Raw genomic sequence first — 20,142 nt, forward strand, 5'->3', positions numbered from 1 at the left:
GTGTTTTCTGATGGAGAAAACTGGTTTATTTGTGACTCTGTCTGATCTGACACCACATGTCTAAAGCCATTTTAATGTAATCAGTGAAACTTTCAACTGTGTAAAGCTAAGACAGTCTTAAAATCGGACCCATCATGATTAAATCATCTTTAAAATCAGCTTTATTTTATTGTATCTAGCTCTACAGTGCTTTTTGGGTCTTAATTTCATCAATAAATTAGCAGTGATCACAAGTCTAGTTTGATTAAAACAGAAACACATTCAGACACCAAGACTATGTGAGATGTATGTCATGTACAAATTCTATTAATGGAAGCCAGTGCTGCTGAATCCTCAGCTAAGACAACAATTAAAGTATAATGTGTTGTTCTTTTAGGTTTTCACACAATGGAGGTTGTTACCAGCACTCTTGCAGTTTTATCAGATAATTTACAGGAAAAAAAGGAAATTGAGAAACAGTTAATAATACAGAAAATGAGATAATTAATATAAAGCACTAAAGCTTTTTGAAACCACAGTTTCTGTAAAAACTTTTAATCACAGCATTAGTCTTGATCTCCACAGGCTTGCAAATAAACTGAGGTTTCAACAATAGTCTCACCAACCAAGGAGAAGTGAAGGTAGGGTAACTCAGGTGTTCCTTTACTCATCGTGGCTATGGGGGCCATGCAGCAGGCCTAGGGTGCAGCATCTGCTATAAAGTCTATGTTCAAGAAAATTGTATGTTCCATTGACCCACCCATTTCATTGATGTGGGTCAGGCCTCAGCCAATGTCTGTGCAAGAAATGGGCAAGAATTAGAGAACTGGCTGAAACTCACCTGAGTATATCGGGAGCAGCAGAGAAAATGGTGATGCAATCGCAGCCTCTTTGACTTAAAGCTTGTGGCCCTTCTTAAACACAGGAGGATGCATACCAAGGATGGCTTGAGACACTGTCTCTTGGCACATGCTCTTCACTGATCTGGGTACAGAGTCCATTTTGCTATTTTGACACACGTTGCAGTGTGTCATTTTAGATGTGACCTTGTTATCTTAATCTCAGACATGGACACCTTCAAATTATACTACTAAAACATGAGGCTCCACCACAATACCATGATGCTGGAAAAACCGCATTGGGGCTTACAAAGAGAGTCCAGCGTGCCTTTGTCTGCTAAGCCAATGCTAGCTGCCTCGTGATCTTCCAACTGTTTTCAAGGTGTGGAGCTGTGAGCCATGCATTTCTTGATAGCGCAGAACACACCTATTTGAAGAACACTTTATTTTCTTTGGATGTACTTACAGGGGTGAGATTAGCTGAGTGACTGATCAAACTGATCATCTTATATTTTAAGGGAAAGGACATCATCTGAAGGGCATTTCCCATGAAGCATGGAGCCGATCTCACAGAGCTGCTACGAGATCTCACGCATGCAGAAGTTATTGATTTGACAGCTCTGGGGGAAAGCTTGCAGTTGTAGTCAGAAGGAGAGGCAAAGCAGAGTTTCTTCTGTTGCTTTTCTTTATTGGCTGGATGTCTGAAGCCTTTACTTATACCTGGGGTGTTTTTGTTTGAGTCTGTGTAAACAGCAACTGTAATTACAGGTCTATTAAATTAAAGTCCATAGAGGTTTTGTACTGATAGTTTTATTGTAATTGAAATCAAAAAACCTGCAGATCTATGTAATTTTCTCAACTACACAGTTAGGTGTGAAATCCAAGTAAGTTCCAATAATGACTTTTTTTTTTACTTTCTGTAATGAACAAGGGTTACTCAGGTGAGAATCAGAGGAAGAACAATGCAGATAACAACACTGAAGGTGTGGGTTTTTTCTTTAGAGAAATTTAGAGGTTAATTAAAAGCTTTAAAGATGGACTTCTTGATTAATCTTAGATTTCAGTGCATATATAATAAACAGGAATGGGTTTGAACTAGATGATATTTAAGGTCCCTTCCAACCCAAACCATTCTGTGATTCTATTTCTACAAGGTCAAAGATGCTCACCGTAGTTGATGCCCTTGTTGATAGAAAAGCACATTGGGTTGTTTATTAAATGTAGTCTTAACCTTCCTACTTCCTCAACTATCTACCTAATTATCACAGATTTCAGGAAAAAATATTGATTTACTTGTCCTGATGTATATTCAGAAAGTTATCGTTAATTCTACAAGGGATTGCTGTGCTCTGATTTTTTGGCATCCAAAGTATTTTTAGTGGAGGGGAAGGGGTGTTACATGCCAATTGAATATGAGTATCTAGTCTTTCACCATAACATTGATCAGATGATGGTTTCTATAGCTCATATTTTCCTATCTCTGTGTTTTGCAGTTTCCTCTGTTGTGACAGGTAAGCTTTGACTTTCAAATGGAAGGTGATAATGTGCTAGTCATATCATCCCATTTGGTTAGTTATTTCATAATACTATTTTGATGAATAATCACTTTTACTATGTCAAAATGAATCCTACTCAGTTTGAAAGGTACCTTACAGGCATAGTAATAATGGATTAAAATTACATGTGGATGATGACTTTAAAATTTTTAAAATGCAGAAAGAAACATTAGTGCTCTACACAGTTTGTAAACCACACATATGCCTATGCATAACAATAAGGGAACACAAGACTGGCTCCTGAAGTCTAGTCATTAATAACACATATTATATTATTCTTTTCATAAACCAATATGGCCCTATCTTAAAGTCAATTAGGTTTTATACCCTTACTCTTCTAATTGGAAGTCTGTTCCAGAATTCTGTTTCTCTCATGGTTGAAAATCTCCTCATATCCAGCCTAATTGCATTCACAGCTAGTTTATATGCATTTATTCTTGTGTCAGCACTGTCCTTTACCATAAATAGTTTTCCCTTCCTGATGCTTATCCATCAAGGATCTTTATAGAGCAGTCATATCCTCTCTCAGACTTCATCTGACAGACTAAACAAGCAAAGCTTTTTTAGTAACTTTTTATAAAAAGGGTCTTCATTCTATTGATTATCCCAGTAACTGTTATGTTTCTGATCCAGATTTTGATTCAACTTTTTAAAAAATAATAAGAAAAATCTGTAATATTTTAGATGGGTTTTCTCCAGCATCTTGATCAATCACTAACACTTCTATGATCCATCTGTTACATCTCACCATTGCATTTGACTTCTTTTTTATTGCTAGTTATGATGTTTTATGTATTGATTGGCACATGCCAGTCTTTACTGTTCTCAAGACTTTCTCTACCTATTAGGTTACTAACTAATGTGTAAATCTGTGTATTTCCTAAAATCACTAGCACTTTTGCTGTGATAATCACAAAAATAAATACAGAGTAACTGTTACTCTGCAGAGTATGTGTCTCTGCACCTGATTTATAGATAATTCAACTTTATGCTAATTTGAATGATAAGAGCCCAAAGCAATATTATTTCATGGTTTTGTTCCAGAGATTCCAAGTTCAAAATTCCTGAACTTCACCAAGAAGTCTTCACAGTCTATTGGCAATAATTAAACCCACATCTAAGTTTTTGAAACAAGTCTTCAAGACCCTAACATTATCAGTACTGCAGTTAAAGATATGACTATTGACCCTGTAGATGAACTCTAGCAAACTGAGGTAGGTCACATACCATGGGAACATGGAGTTCAAACTGCAAAATCCACCTGGTATCTTGGGTAGAGCAGGCTGACATTGCTGAATGACAGAATGAGGCAGCAACAGTCCTCTCTGTCTTAGAGAGAGCAAATGAAAAATTTGTTGTGTAAAGGGAAAGCAGTGTAGAAATACTCTTAGGCATCAAACTTACATAAAAATTCCATGACGTGCATCTGGCCACCTTAGATACATGTAAAAATTTCAGTATCAAAGCTTAGGCAGATGGACTGAGTATAAAGGATAGGTCAGAAAGATAAAATCATTTACTATTTGTATATATATTTTTGCTTACATTTTAGAAGAATATTGCAACTGGAGAAAGAATTTTGCCAGAAAATGTTTTGGCTGAAAAACTGGGATAGACCTGAAACACCTTTGCAGCCTAAACTGTAATGTGCCCTTGATTTAAGAAAATCTGACTCAGTGCAAAGTGAAATCATGAGCCACTGAAATTCCGACAATTACAAGTGATTGCTTTTGCAGTTAATCTCTTCACCACTGTGTACACAGGCAGTTACTTCAAGAGCTTTGTCAGTTTGAATGAGCTCGCAAGCAGCTGTCACACATCTTTAGCCAATTTTTCCTTGTCACATACAAAGAGCTCTGTCACCAGAACTGGAATGACTGTCATTAGCAGTTATGCAAACCACATGGATTTCTTGTAATGTTCTTAAGTGAAATTTCTGTAATATTTCTTGAACTTATGCAGGATGGCAGCCTGACACTATGGGATAGTCTGCTAATACTCAGGACAGGTACAGCACAGATACGTTTTCCCACACAGCCTTGCAAAGCAGCACAGCTGTGTTTTATCATAGTGTGAGAACCTCCAGGAGGAAGGATGGGCTTGGGTCATACTTCTGCTGTGTACTCCCTCTGTGACCATGATGAAAACCAGTCTGTCAAGCAGAGATGAAGAGGTGATAATACTACAGCACTGGGTGTGGATACACTTTAATGAATGATGGTGGGATGTTTGCATAGGACTTACACAGCAAAAGCTTTGCTCATGGCTAGACGCAAATCAGCTGTGATATAGAAGGCATTTAGCCACAGTAAAAGGGGAAGGTACCTTGGGATATTGACACACTAATGTAGCTCTTTGGCTTCAAGAATGGAGACCGCTCTTGTCCAGACAACTCAGAACACAAGCAATGAAGCTTGTAACCGTCCAAACCTATCTATCAGGCAGAAAGTCACACACCTAAGAAGACATGTTCAGAGGTATTTCTGCCTTCACTGCTATTATAAGTCTGATTAATAATATTTGGGCGTTTTGAACTTTTCTGATATATTCAAAATGGTAAAACTGGCTGCTAGGATAGAGTTAAACCAAAACAAAAGTATAGCCTTTTCTCATTTGATGAAATGCTACTGCTAAAAAACACCTCATGGTGGTGTAAGAGTGTCTACACTAACTCTTTCACTGGAATATTGATGTTTTAAAAATCATACCTTCAACTCTGTGGTCATAACGGTAAGGCTTTATACGCAGGTAGAGCAGGCTAGTCCCTTTCATCCTGATTTCCCATGGAAGTGTTCTGATGGGCAAAAGAAATAAGCCTCTAGAAAATCAATTGGAACGGTTCTACAGATTAATGAACTTCCATCAGACAGAAGTTACTTTCATAGCTTTTCTCTAATACTGATATTTTCCCATTGGCTGTAGAGAGAAACTGGGTGAGGAAAATCATAGTCTAATGCTCTGCCATCTCACCACCTCTCTTGTTTCTCTGTGTTGTAAAAGAGGATTCCCTGAAGGGGATACTCTCCTCCACTTTCCCTTATTGCTAGTTAGTGGTAGAACAACTGAAGAGGTAAATACATATCAGCATTTCTAGTGGCCACCTACAATGAGGGAACTGCATCAGTAGACAAGAGAAGAGCTATGGATGTCTTCTACTTGGACTTCTCCAAGGCCTTTGATATGGTCCCCTACAACATTCCTGCTACTAAGTTGGAGAGGTATGAGTTTCACAGATAGACTGTTAGATGGATGAGGAATTGGCTGGACGGCCACGTCCAAAGAGTTACAGTTAATGGCTCAATGTCCAAGTGGAAACCAATAATGAGTGGTGTCCCTCAAGGGTCTGTACTGGGACCAAAACTATTTAATATCTTCATCAATGACATAGACAGTGGGATCAAGCGCAAGTTTGCAGATGACACCAAGCTGAGTCATACAGTTGATTTGCTTCAGGGAAGAAATGCCATCCAGAGAGGGTTTGGCAGGCTTGGGGAGTGTGCCTATGTGAACCTCATGAAGTTCAACAAGGCCAAGTGCAAGGTCCTGCACATGGGTCAGGGCAATCCCCAATATCAATACAGGCTGGGGAGTGAATGGATTGAGAGCAGCCCTGCAGAGAAGGACTTGGGAATACTGGTGGTTGAAAAATTTGATACAAGCCAGCAATGTGTTCTCACAGCCCAGAAAGCCAATCGTACCCTGGGCTGCATGAAAAGAAGTGTGGCCAGCAGGTCAAGCGAGGTGATTCTCCCCTTCTACTCTGCTCTCATGAGACCCCACCTGGAGTACTGCACCCAGCTCTGGAGTCCCCAGTACAAGAAAGACATGGACCTGTTGGAGCAGGTCCAGAGGAGGGCCATGAATATAATCAGAGGGCTGGAACACCTCTCTGAGAAAGCTGGGGTTGTTCAGCCTGGAGAAGGGGAGGCTCGGGGGAGAACTTATTGCGGTCTTTCAATATATAAATGGGGGCTTATAAGAAAGACAGAGAGAGACTTTCACCAAGGCCTGTAGTGACAGGACAAGGGGCAATGGTTTTAAATTGAAAGAAGCTGGATATAGACTGGATATAAGGAAGACATTTTTTACAGTGAGGGTGGTGAGGTGCTGGAACAGGTTGCCCAGAGAAGCTGTGGATGCCCAGTCCCTGGAAGTGTTGAAGGTCAGGTTGGACAGGCCTTTGAGCAACCTTGTCGCGTGAAAGATATCCCTGCCCATGGCAGGGGGGTTGGTCTAAATGATCTTTAAAGGTCCCTTCCAATCCAAACCATTCTATGATTCCATGATTTCAAAGCTTGTTCTGTTCTGCTTCTGGAAACATAAGTGATGTATTTTTTTGAGCACCATAATACGTCTGCACAGTTGTTGTAATTACAGCAGGATAGACTGTAGAGTTCAAAATCAGACTGATCTTTGGCAAATTGTTTTCTTTGGCACTGTAGTAAAGTTCAGCCTTCAAGAAACATAAAGCTCTAGGAATCAGTTTATTTAGGGCAAACATTTCTTCTGTGCTATAATTAAAAACTAGTAATTAGGCTTATGATACATCACTATTTGTGCTTTGAAACCTGACCACAGCAACATACTCTTCACTGATGTTTTGATCTTTTCTTTCCCTATTGTAAGCAACACTAACTACAATAGGCAGGGGATAAAATCTCGCCATCACACAAATTAAAACCTCAATGGGAGATCCCCACATGGATTATTAGAGGGAAGCAGTACAGTGATTGTAAAAAAAGGGAGAAAACTGGGTTTCTACTTCTGGGTCTCTCTCCAAACTGACTATGCAGCTCCACTACAAAGAGCAGAAGGGAAACGCTGAAGCACTTTGTCCCCATTCATTCACACAGCAGAAGCAAACCTGTGGCACAGGTCTTTAGTCCAGAAGAAGTACCTATTTCTTGGCTGTGCATAGCAGCTTTGCTCTAGTCCCCAACATTTGCACAAAGGAATAAGAAAGAAACTACACTGATAAACTGGTGAGTTGTGAGATACCGTCTTTACAGCTGTGGAGTAGCAGATGCAGACCACTGACGGAGTTAAGCTGCCTGGTTAATTCCTGCCTGTTGCTGCTATTAGTCCATTATGGTAGGACAGTCACTTCACCACCTGGTCTCACTTCGTCTTTAGGTTAGCAAGTCTTATGCTGTAATAATTCTTACCTTATAATGTCCTATCACTCAAGTACAGGAGGTGCATCTGAACTGTATATTTCACTACACTTTTTTCTTTTTTTAAAAAATTGAAATTAATTTAGCCTTGCCCTAACTTTTTTTAGATGCTTGGCTGAGGTGGCTGAACAGGTTAGCATGTGAATTCTTTTGATGCTCAGATAAGATCCAACACTTATTTGCTGGTGAGACCTGTGAAAACCTCAGCCCTAATCATGGCTGTTAATCCATTAGACTTTTTGGGTTATATGTCAGGTAGTCCACATAACTATATTGTGTTCAAGGAGTTACAAGCTTACGAAAGTTTGAGCTGAAGGTCATGCCAAAACCCATCTTTTTTTCTGTGTGCTTTCCCCAGTGAACTCCCACCATGCCAGCTTCTACAGAGGGAAAGGGAGCTCAGTCACAGGCATGCACATAACTGTCCTGAGCTCAGTCCACAATGTGCTCAGTTAATCATGAATCTGAGCCCATCCCAAGCATCATCACGACTATGCACACCTAGGCTGACTGAGGCAAGGGACTCGAGTCCTGTGCTCCTAATGATGCTCTATGGACAGATGAGGCACAGGCAGCCCCATCCAAGAGAAGCCACCTGTGACTGGTAATCGACAAGCATATTATAGAACTTTTGTTTGTAAGGTACAGAGATCAAAAAATATTTTCTCTGAGAAAGCCAGCTAAAATACAGAGAAGGGAAGTTCTTTGCGAGAGCTGCTTCCATAGCACTCTTTGCTCTTGCCAGTCTCCTAAGTGGAACTGAAATATGTGGCCACCCATATCAAACTGAGAAATGACCAAAATAAAACCAGCGGAAGTGGCCCACTCATTAAAGCATCAGGTCACAGAGTGCAATTTAAGTGGTGGTCTGTGTCCTTCCAAGGGCCTAGAGGGGTGGATGGCTGAAGGGATCTGAAACTGAACACCCTTTTGCTCAGACCCACAAAATCTTTCTCTCTACCTCATTGCTGACCTAATCATGAATTCATGACTGCCGTAAAAAACTCAGGCTGTGAGCTTTATTGACCCAAGCATGACACCCAGCAATTCAGGAGGGAACAATCTAAACATCTCATTTCATTTTCTTTCATGAAGCCAAGAGCCCATATCACTTTCAAGTTCATTTCAGCTTTCTTGTCTGCTTCAGCAGAAAACAACCCCCCCATGCACACTTTTGGTCCACTAAAATTATATGAAATTTATCTATGCTGAATTTCACAGAGTCTCTAAGGGGAACATTATATAGTTTGCCATACAGAGAAATGCATCATGCTGAGGAAAAAGAGTAAAATTTATATATATAAATGTGTAATACCTGAGTTATTGTATCCTTTAAATAGGAATAGCCCTTGAAAAGAGCACAGAGCTTCTCAGAGGCTAGCTCATTTTAAGTAGCAGATATTCAGCAAGTACCCTTTCTTCCTGCCTGCTTGTGTGACACTATAGGGAGCGAAACAAAATAAAAAGCTTAAGATATTCAAAATCAGGCTAAAACAGAAGGAATGGAAAGACAGGGGTTGGAACAGGAGTTTCTAAATATATATATATAGGATTTGGAATTTCCTGTCTGTTATTTGGAAAATCCCATAGATGTTCTTTCACTCAGGCATTCAGTCTTACTGGAAATATATTAAGTTTCCAAGATGAGCTAACTGTACATTTCTTTTATGACTGAAGCACCAAAAATTCGACTAAAGAGAACTTTTTCCATTGTATATAGTAAAGTTATCTTGTATCTATGAAAAACATTACCTGTAAGCCACAGTTTGCTGACACACAGACGCTCTAAAAGTTAATGTGAACTTGGGTTGAACATTTGCTAGTTAAATGGCATTAAACCCATGTGAGAAGTTTAATTCACTTTCAAACTGAAATAAGTGAAAGCAAATTGCGACCATTTGAATTCTGAATAAGGATGCCCAATAAAGGATTCAATAACATTCATCTTCTTTAAATTCATATTTTCAATTTGCTTTCATGGCCCTGAGAGTCCTCACACAAAGAAATCCTGAGTCTGACTCCCTGAAAATTCAGGTTTTTCCAAAGTGGGAAGCTGTAGTAAGTGGACAGAAGTGTTTTTAAAAGGTGATATTAAAAACCTCTTGAGCATTTGTCATATGCATATATTGAACATGCAGCTAGAGTAACAGATGAGGCTCATTTTAATAGATAATAATAAAGTAACAGTAGCTGAATTTATCAGGAGCTTTGTCTGCCGAAGAATCGTAAGATCAAGTCAATAAATTTTAACACGTATGTTAGGAGAGTCACCTTCAGGTAAGCAATAGGGAAAACTCAGGGAGAGCTTGATCAGATAACAGAGGACCAATAGATTTTGGGAGTATGATTTTTGTTTTCAATCAGCTATATAGGAGAAAGAGCAATGCATTTATTTCCCACTGGTTTTGCTCCTATTCCAGTGATGTTCTTGCTCAGAACAAGCTCCTTATTTCAGGTCATGTAAGAACCTGAGAAACCTCCTTTGTGTGGTCATGCGGCCTAGGATTTCCACAGAAAACGGGCAGCAGATACCGCCCCAAAATGGCTGCCACGTTTTCTGCAAGCACCAGACTGCGCTCAGGGCCCCTAATGCCCCTGCCCACCCCTGGGGCTTCCCCCGCCATGCCCACGGCCCAGGACCCCATGCCAGCCCCCGGGGCCGTCAGTCCCAGCCCCAGCAAGGCCGCAGGACGCCATCTCCGGTCCCACCACAGCCCCGTCCTGCCCAGCCATGGGCCCTGCTGAGTCAGGCCCACCCACGGCGGGTGTCCCATCCCTGTCCCCAGGGAGGTGCCCGATGCCCAGGGCTGGGGCTGCCCTGTGCCCCCCGGCCCGCCCTGCTCCTGGCTGGGAGCTTCTGCCCCTCAGCCCCTGCACACTGTTGTGCGGAGAGGACGGGTGGGACCCGGGCAGCCATGAATAACAAGCCAGCAGCGAGAGGAGTAAATCACAGTCTTTCAGGAGATTCAATAACTTGCCGAGCAAATGGGTAACAGGGATTCTCCCGGATTGCTAATAGGACAGAGCAGTTACAAGTTCTCCTTTATTTGGAGAACAGAGGCTGAAGCTGACTCTTACAAAATGTTAAATCTTACACTGACCTACTATACCCTCTATTACAATTACTCTGTCTCTACCTGGAGAGTTATGTTCTCTATACAATACATTCAGCTTATCAAAGTGATGCATGCACACAAGCCTACACACTCATGCTGACTTTCAGGAATACTTATATATAAAAATGCATCCTTGAAAGTATATAAATATATATGCATTTAGATAGGACAAAAATCTCCATGAAATATTTGCACATGAAGTCAGAATGTCTTTTAAGCATACGTTTCAAGTTTGGCAATTGCTCACACAAATACTGCCTGGAATGTGGCAGGAGTTTTAGCAAACATGTGGATGTCCAGAAGATTCAGATCTATGCACATACAGTGTATTTGTCCTGTGCAGAGGGAAATATTTCTTTGTGAAGATTTAAAGTAATAGGTCAGAAAGGTGATCAATCTATCTTTAAGCAAGGAAGCCAAAAATGAAGTGTCATTTTTACGTAATGCCAATATATCTTTCTGAAAAAGAATACCCAAAATAATGAGATTTAAAATAATATCAAATTATCAATAACATTATTCTGATGTGAATTTTCAGATTTTTTTTTAGGTAAAATTCTTGATGTTTTCAGATCCATAAATACTGCTAGGAAAAAACATTGGCCACACGTATATTTATTTGCAATCAATGAATTAAATATTTCTAAGTCTCAAAGAATCAAACACTATGATTTTATTCATAAGAGGGATTATAATCACTGGTCCCCAGCCAGCTCTGGAGCAAAGTGCTACCATTGTGTTTCACAGATCTCTCTGTGCTCCCTAGCAGAACATACTGCAAACATGCCCTTGATGACCTTTCATATGCAATGGATCTGTATTTTTTTCTTTCTTTGGCCACCCCACATATCTCGCTTTGCTAATTAAAACCTGAACTGAAAAGAACGCACCATCAAGTTGACAGATCGTCACATTTCTGACTTGATTCTGCATGTTCACGTTAAATTCATCTGTCTCAGTAAAAGGATTGGGACCATTGTTTTATAAACAAATGTGTCTAACTGATCAATAATCTAGTCTCATCAGGCCATGAAAAGTATTTACTTGCTCTCAGTGAATGCCAAAATTCCCTAATTCAATAGGCTAGCAAATGAGGACACATTAAATTGCTCTTCTGCATGTATGTCTATTGACAAGAGATTTCAAGCTAATCTCCTTTATACCACAGAACTATTTTAATGGGTGAATGCTTCAGCTTTTGTCTCTGCTGAGTAGTAGAGATAATCATGCTTTCTCTTCCATAACTTCTATCCCCCGCCTGCATGTGTACACAGAACATTTTCTCTATAAGTTTAATGGAACAACTTTACATTTTTTAAGAAAATACATTTATTAATAATAAAAACAAAGCTCAGTAAAGTTGATGCTTAGGTCTGGAATTCTGCATTTCATCCAGCACCATCACATACTTTCTGTGGTGCCAGGACATAGTTTCAATACCTCACCCATCCGCCAAGCCTAGCCTAAGGTATGTTTACTTGGTACAAGAACTTGTTAGAGATTCCCTAAGTTTTATCTACATGACAGAGGGTTAGAGGTATTATTCTGACAGCTATCTGATCGAGGCTGTCAAATTTTCAACAGTTGTATGTATATCACATCAGGTGTTCAGAACCTCAAGGAACCTGAAGTTAATCCTTCTCCTGGACATCACAGCCTCCCAGGTGTCAGGGTAGAATTGGGTCATACAGTACTTCACTATCACCCCAGTCCAAACAGATCGTATATGAAGCAAATTATCCGAGACACACATGATTTTACTAGCACAGAAATAGGTTCCAGTAAGTAAGTCTCAGCCACTATGCCAATTCAGAGACAACACCTTCATTACAGATTTGGCCAACACTTCACCAGGTTGATGTATAAGTTAAACTGGGCAAGACTATCTGTGAAGGATATACCTATAACATTATCAGCTAGAATCATGGCATGGATTTTACAATCATACCATATAGTTTGATTTTTTGAATTCAGGGATGCATAAGTAAATAAAAAAAAACCCAAACAACTCATTGAATAAGTCATAAGGCAGAGTTAACCATAGGTCATGGTCATCAAAATACCGCCCCAGCATCTAATTCATTATCCTATTCTACAAGAAAATAGAACAATATTTTTTTGCCACCCACATAGTATTTGCTGCAGTGTCATGCCAGGGTCAGGTGAAGTATTTTCAGTGCCTTTAACTGTTACAAATTTGGTTTATGTTTACTTTCTCGTGTTAAGGATAATAATGTGCCTTTACTATCAGAAGTATTACTAACTTTATGTTAACAGGCTTGATAAGGTGGATTTTATTTTTTTTTTTAAAAGGAATACTTCACAGCTTTTGAAAGACAGCCCTGCAATTCATCAAGTAATATAATTCAGGCAGTATCTATCTGTACTACCATGGCTGTGTACAGGTTCCTATCCGCATCATGTGTGCTGATAAGATAGTCAAATACTACAGGTCTGTGATTTGTAAACATCTGAATCAAGGGTACTCCTACATTCCTTGATCCTTCATGCAGTAGAGTGCAGCAAAACGGAACAAAAAAAGCTCTTTGGAGCTCTGACTGCAATGCCCAGGGTTTAATAAATTAGCTGAATCCATGAGAAGGTTAAAAGAAGCAAGCTAGTTTGATTCAAGTTATAATTATTTTGCTTGTATAATTTCTGGCATTCTCAAAGCTTGTTTATGCCCTAGAAAGGCATGCACTTCTTCCAGCTTCATGCAAATTATTACTCTATGCATGACCTTGTCAGGCAGCAACACTGAGCATTTAATTGTTTTTGGGAAAGCTTTGTTTTAATTCATCCAAATAATTGTCACAAAAGTGGTGCAGCAAAAAAATAAAATAAAATCCCTGGGTCTGAGGCTGCATTACCCCAATTTTTTCAGTGATTTGGAAGACATACAAAGTGGATGTAAGATAGTCTTAAATCAAAATAGTACCGATTTCCACTCAAGTAATTGATAAAACAAAAGTTAACGGCAACAGGGCCATACACATTTGTAATTTAATCATGAGACTATGTGCTGCATCTCAAAAGGGACATCTGAACTGCCACCAAAGATGTGACTGCAGTTCTTGTTACCATGTCATACTTACATGGAATTTACCACCATCTTCCCACTTCTGAACATTTGCCTGAAATGTACAGAATCATGTGTATGAAGCAGAGCTTTTTACCCTCTCTCTTCATTTGACAATTGTCTCTTCCGTTGTGATAGAAAGTGATACTTAAGAATCCCAAACTTCTCTCGAATTTTCAGCACAAACATTGCAATGATGCTCTCTTTGGATTCATTGCCCTCAGAGAAGTAAAATTGCTTCAGATTTAGGCTCTTTCCCCAAGTTCACTTTAGAATTTTAGGCAAACTTTAATTGTAAAAAAGTTTTTCTTAACAAGCCAAAAGGTTCATCTCTTCATTATAAAATGAAAATTTAAAAAGAAGCATTGCTTCTTGGGGAGAAATTCAGTTGCCAGAACATTGGTACCTGACAATGAGGGGGTTGGCATGTGTTTTTCTTTTTCCTTTTTTTCTTTTCTTTTAAGAAAAAAAGATATAAATGATACATTAATCTAACATATATGAGATATGTATACAAAAAGATTTGTATACATATATGTACACATAAACACCCTTAATTTTCATAATCTTTGTATTGCACACACCCAAACTGTGTTGCGTTTACTAAGTTCAGGTCAGTAATGTAGCTATGGAATAGGGTTCAGGGCACCTGCCAGGTCCTGGACTCTGGGTCATTACTGACCAGCTTAGCTCTGTGTTGCTGGAAATATACTACCAGTAACACTGAAGCTGATTAAAAATAATTCCTGTAGGTCTGCATAGCCTGCTGGGACACCTTTGAACTGCAGAGCAAACGTGCTATTAGAACATGAAGTCACCATGAGAAGAGATTACAGTGGGACCCAATTCATTATACATCCCCTACACCAGTGCATCCAGTACTTTAAGGTGTGCAAAAAGGTCTTTGGGGTCCTGTTTACCCTGCACAGGTCTTAGCACTGAAGAACCCCCCACTTTGCTCTCCAGAACCATGGCTTTCATACAACTCAAAAGTAGCACAGAAGAGGCAACTTTCCTCCCTGAAATAACTGTCCTGCCTTAAGAACTCTAGGTTTACTAGACTAAATTAAGTGTGGTAGAAAAAATAATGTAATCAATGTTCATTTTAGGTTAATTTCATTTTAATTTTTATTTCTGGGTTTCAGGATTGGATGAATAATCTTCTTTATAAGCATTTATATTGCACTGTAAATCTGATAGTATATATCATTACAGAAGTGCTAAATGTAATATATTTCATTTGATTCTACTGGTTTAGGACAAAATTTATATTCTTACACATAGCTCGTCTAGTTTAGTTTTTGATATATATTTCAGTCATTTACCCTCTCCGGTCTTACAAAAAAAAAAGGACAGATTGTAATTTTTGATTGATCCTAAATCATTAGTGTTAAGCAGTGAAGTTACATTTCTTCCTTTCAGGTTTTAAGACCAGATAAGAAAAATAAGTGAGATGTGAGGAAGAACCTGTTAATTAAATATTCCTCAAGAAAACTACTGATTGCCTCTTTAAGGTCCTGGGATACTTATTGATTGAAAAGTCTCCCAAACCCAGACATTTCAAGGAAGCAAAAAATGAAATGGTATCTTTTAAATCTTGCAGCCACATATCCCCAGTGTTTTCATGTGCTCAAAACTGTTTTTCTTGTAAACCAACAAGGTCATCCTTTCTTTGGTTAAGTAAACATAAATAAAATTAACAGCTATGTAATACCTGTCTGTACTCACATGAGAGATTTTGTGGCTTTTTAAACCATAAAATTAAGCCTCAAATAATGTTGTTACTGGCTAGAATTTCAAGATAGAAATGTTTTGCACTACCATGTGCCTGAGCTTTTTCTCTTATTTAATATCCTCAGTTCGAATGAGTCTCTTTCAAGAGCTGTATGCTGGCTTTACTGGTGGCATTACATGAGAAACACCAGGAAGGCTCATTGTCCTCTCACATGGAAAAAACAAAGCAAAACATAGGCTTTATCCCTGCCTCCAAAGACTATCCCATCTGAAAGAAAAAATGAAATGATGAAATTGTACATCCCCATCTAAACAACAATATGCAATAAAAGGACCCAAGGGTTTTACTGGATACACAATAAAATACAAGTCAGCAGTTAGATCTGCTTGCAAAAGCACATCTCACACTTGGTAATAATTGATCAGGAATAATTATCAAGTTGTATTTTGCACTGATAAGCGTAGCTTGGATTCTGCATCTAGCTTGTCACCTACTTTTCAAGAAAAATATCAATAAATTGGAAAAAGAATAGAGGAAGGCAACAGAAGATAAAATGTTTATAGAATATAAAAAATATTGTATGCAGATAAAATGGTAGGGAAAATGTTCTGCTTAAAGGGGTTAATGATTTAGGGTCCAAGAAAATTTGCTTCACAGTTTGTGGTCCTCAGGTGTGCAAAGGTTTGTGGACACATTCTCAGAGGTCAAAAAGTAGTTTAGAAAAATATAGACTGTCAAAATCAGTGTTCAAGGTACAGTTCAAGTGTTCAAGGGTTAGTACATTCACTGGAAAATCTTTAGGAGCTGCAAACTGAACAAGGCTGAAAATCACCTGGAAAAGACTGAAAAGAAGCATGGTAACAATTTACAGTACACAGCAGAGTGTTAGAAATTGGAAGGTGATCCATCATCTGTTCTCTTTGGCCATTGGGAAGATGCCAAGAACAAATCAACTTAATTTGCAACAAATGGTCTTTTTGACCACTTGACCAAAAAATGGTCCCCCAGGTGGGATATTAAGAAAAAAACTTTTAAGCCACAAGAGTAGTGAAGCAGATTCCCCAGCTCCTCCAGACAGGCACTGAAATCAGCTGCAATGCATGGAGGCAGTACTTTTGTAGCATATCCCTTAGATGTCAGAAGTACCAAGGTATTTGTACACCACAGGATCCAGACTGGTATTCAGAGGCTTGATGTAGTTTGTTCCCTTCCCTAAGAACTAGGATGAAGACTGATCCCATGGAAAAGTTATCATGTACTTCTTTAGAGACAGAATTTCAATTCTGAAGTGAAATCACAACTTTTCCAGTCAAATTCTGCCTCCAAGCCAACTTCAAGCTAAAATAGTCTCAGACTGTTCTTCACAATGGACAGATGATAATGTTATAGCCTGCTGAACTCTTTCAGCTTCTTCCATCATTTTCTGCCTTTCTTTCTTCCTTTTCTTCACTAAGTTAAAATATTGCTTGTTATAGGAACAATGGGAACCACAAGGACAGATGCAGGAAGGCACCACTATAAGAGGATAATTATATATTCTCCAGCACCTACCAGAAAATAAAAGACATTCATAGTTCCATTTTAGAGGACACCCAGCAGACCATTAAGACTTGTGTACTGTCTCACTGCTTACTAAGCAGCACAGAAAACACCTGATACTGAAGCTCACTCCCAGGCTCAAAAGAAACCTCACATTTATTATCAGGGACACAGAAATAAATAATATCTGAAAAAGACATTCCAAATATTTGTGGAGAGAGAACCCAGAATCATGTTTGTGAGCATGATGTATTCTTGTAAACTAAGCCACAGACAGAGTCAGATGAAAATCAAAGTGCAGATCTCAGCAGTCCTGTGCTCTTTTAAATCTCCAGGAATGCTAAATCTAATCTACTCCTTTTTGAACAGCCAAACCTCTTTCAGAAGACAGGTATCCCCTCCCAGGTTTACAATGCAACTGTTCCCCAAGAAACTCCTGCCTCCTAGTGAATCCCTGAGCTTCCATTTTCCACCTGAATAACATCCCTTTCTCAACACACATTATTTATAAAATCATAACATAATCTTCTTATCAATTTAACAGCCAGGGAAAACCAGTCAGAAAAACACAGGCTGAGCAGATTTCCAGACTGAAAGAGTTAAAGAATTTATGTTTTTCCACATTAATTTATGCCTTTGAGAGCTTGGGTTAAAACTACTAAGAAGTCATCTCTCGCCAATGCAGATTGTACTTTTAAAGTAAAAACAAGCTGAAAAGTTCATTTACTATGATTGTAAGACGAGGTATTGAATTTTAAAAATGTATTTCTGCAAGGGAAAGGTCAGAGTTTTGAAGCACTGGGGAAATGTAGAAATCACGGGGAATGAGTAACATGGCTGGAAACATTATGAAATCAGAGGAAACAATGCAGGAGAATTGCTTCTTTCTGTAGTTTGACTTCTTCAGCATAGTCTTGATGGTGAACACCGGGCTAGGTGTGACTCCCAGCTGCATGAGGTTGGATCATGCTTTCATTACACTGTCTATTTGCTGGTCTGCTGTGGATATTTCCTGTACTAGTGCAGTTATGGTCTTCCTTGACTGTGCTGAAGCAGAGCTTGTGCTGCGGTTTTCAGGCCAAATTCCCTGGCCATCTAATTGTGCCATGGTTTTGAAGAAATCTTGGTAGGCCCCAGAATTTGCCATAGCATCTATGCTGTAGGGGAAATCCTAGACCTGTTGCCCTGTAGGTTGCCACATTAGATATTCTGGATGACCTAGCATGAGGTCCTACACCTGCGTGAATACCTGAGGTCCGCCATTGTGCGTCCCACAGCCACATGTTCTCATGCCGTGCTCAGTGCTGCTGTAGCCCATCAGACCACAGCAAGGACCCATGAGAGTGCAAGTGCCAGATGACCGCAGAGATCCTTGAGAACACAGGCACAGGGTGATACCAGGGACAGCCAGGATATAAAGACAAACGACAGGTGGTAGACCTCTGGTCCCTAAATAAATGTTTCCTGGGGAGCTGGATAGGACCAGTTTTAGAGCACAGCAAAGAGAACGAAGAACATATTTCCAACAGGAAATACATCCCATATTGGGTGAAGAAACACGGGTGGTAATGAGGTGATATAAACCAGTCATGCCGCCTGCCAGAATGAAGGAATGTAAGTGCAGAAACAGAGAAAGTGCTGCAGCCCTGTCTTGCTTGGTTAAGGGTGCTCCACCTGATCAATTCTACTGCAAATCTGCAGTGGTTGCTCTGTTGCCTCCAGCAGAAAAAGAGCACTGCTTGATTTGCCATTTGCCACTTTCTGCCACTGCAATTCAGCAATCACATGTGAAGGGTTAACTCAGACTACATCATTGGGTTAAGGAAATCAGTATTTTAAAGAGCAATGACTGTGTGTGCTTGTTCTGGTCCAGCCTTCCCACGTGACAAGATAATTGATACCAAAGCACAGAGGAAGGATAAAGGTGTAATGGGGTATCTTAAAAGTCTCCACAAAATCAGTAGAGCATTTAGCTTTTTCATTTACATAGTCTAGTCTGACATAAAAGTGACTGGTAGAAAGAACCAAAGACTGAGGAAAGACTACAGACACAGGATCTTCCAAAGACAGAGTCCACCTCACCTTCTCAGTTATGAAGTCACAGTTAGAGAGGTGGCCTGGCACACACCAGCCCCTATGCATCCCTCGTCTCTTGGCTTTCCAGCAGTACGACACCACACCCTGCCATCCCCACACATGCATACCTGCATGACCTCTTTGGCGCTGCTGGCCAGCCACCACAGATCTAGCAGGCACCTGACCAGTGCATTTGGAAGTCCTTGCTGGTCTGAATGCACTCAGTATCAGAGGATCCCTAAGTGATTCAGGAATGCACTCATTTTGGCTGAGATGCAGTAAATTTTCTTCATAGTAGCTTGCATGGTGCTGTGTTTTAGATCTGTAATGAAAACAGTGTTGATAACACACTAACGTTCTAGCTTTTGCTGAGCAGGGCTTACCCAGAGCCAAGGGCTTTTCTGCTCCTCACCCCACCCCACCAGCGAGGAGGCTGGGGGGGCACAAGGAGTTGGGAGGGGACACAGCCGGGACAGCTGACCCCAACTGACCCAAGGGGTATTCCAGACCATAGGACGTCGTGCTCAGCATATAAAGCTGGGGGAAGAAGGAGAAAGCAGGGGGGGCATTTGGAGTTATGGTGTTTGTCTTCCCAAATAACCATTAAGTGTGATGGAGCCCTGCTTTCCTGGAGATGGCTGAACACCTGCCCGCCGATGGGAAGTAGTGAATGAATTCCTTATTTTTACCTTGCTTGCACACGCAGCTTTTGCTTTACCTATTAAACCATCTATTACAGCCCACAAGTTTTCTAACTTTTGCCCTTTGATTGTGTTCCCCATCCCACTGTGGGGGGAGTGAGCAATTGGCTGTGTGCAGCTGAGCTGCCTGCTTGGGTTAAACCACGACAAGGAATTAATCCTGTAATAATCCTATATTTAATCCCATTGCTTGGCCTGAATGTATAAAGCATTGTAACACTGAACAGGAACACAGTGTTTCTTACGGGTCACATCCTTTAACACTTACTGGATTTCTGGACACATTTGCACCTCCTAGCTTAGTAAGTGCTTGTGGAGTGGACTCAAAGGTCAGAACCCTTCAAATTC

Source organism: Haliaeetus albicilla, chromosome 14, assembly GCF_947461875.1.
Source record: "Haliaeetus albicilla chromosome 14, bHalAlb1.1, whole genome shotgun sequence".
NCBI classification, from domain to species: Eukaryota; Metazoa; Chordata; class Aves; order Accipitriformes; family Accipitridae; genus Haliaeetus; species Haliaeetus albicilla.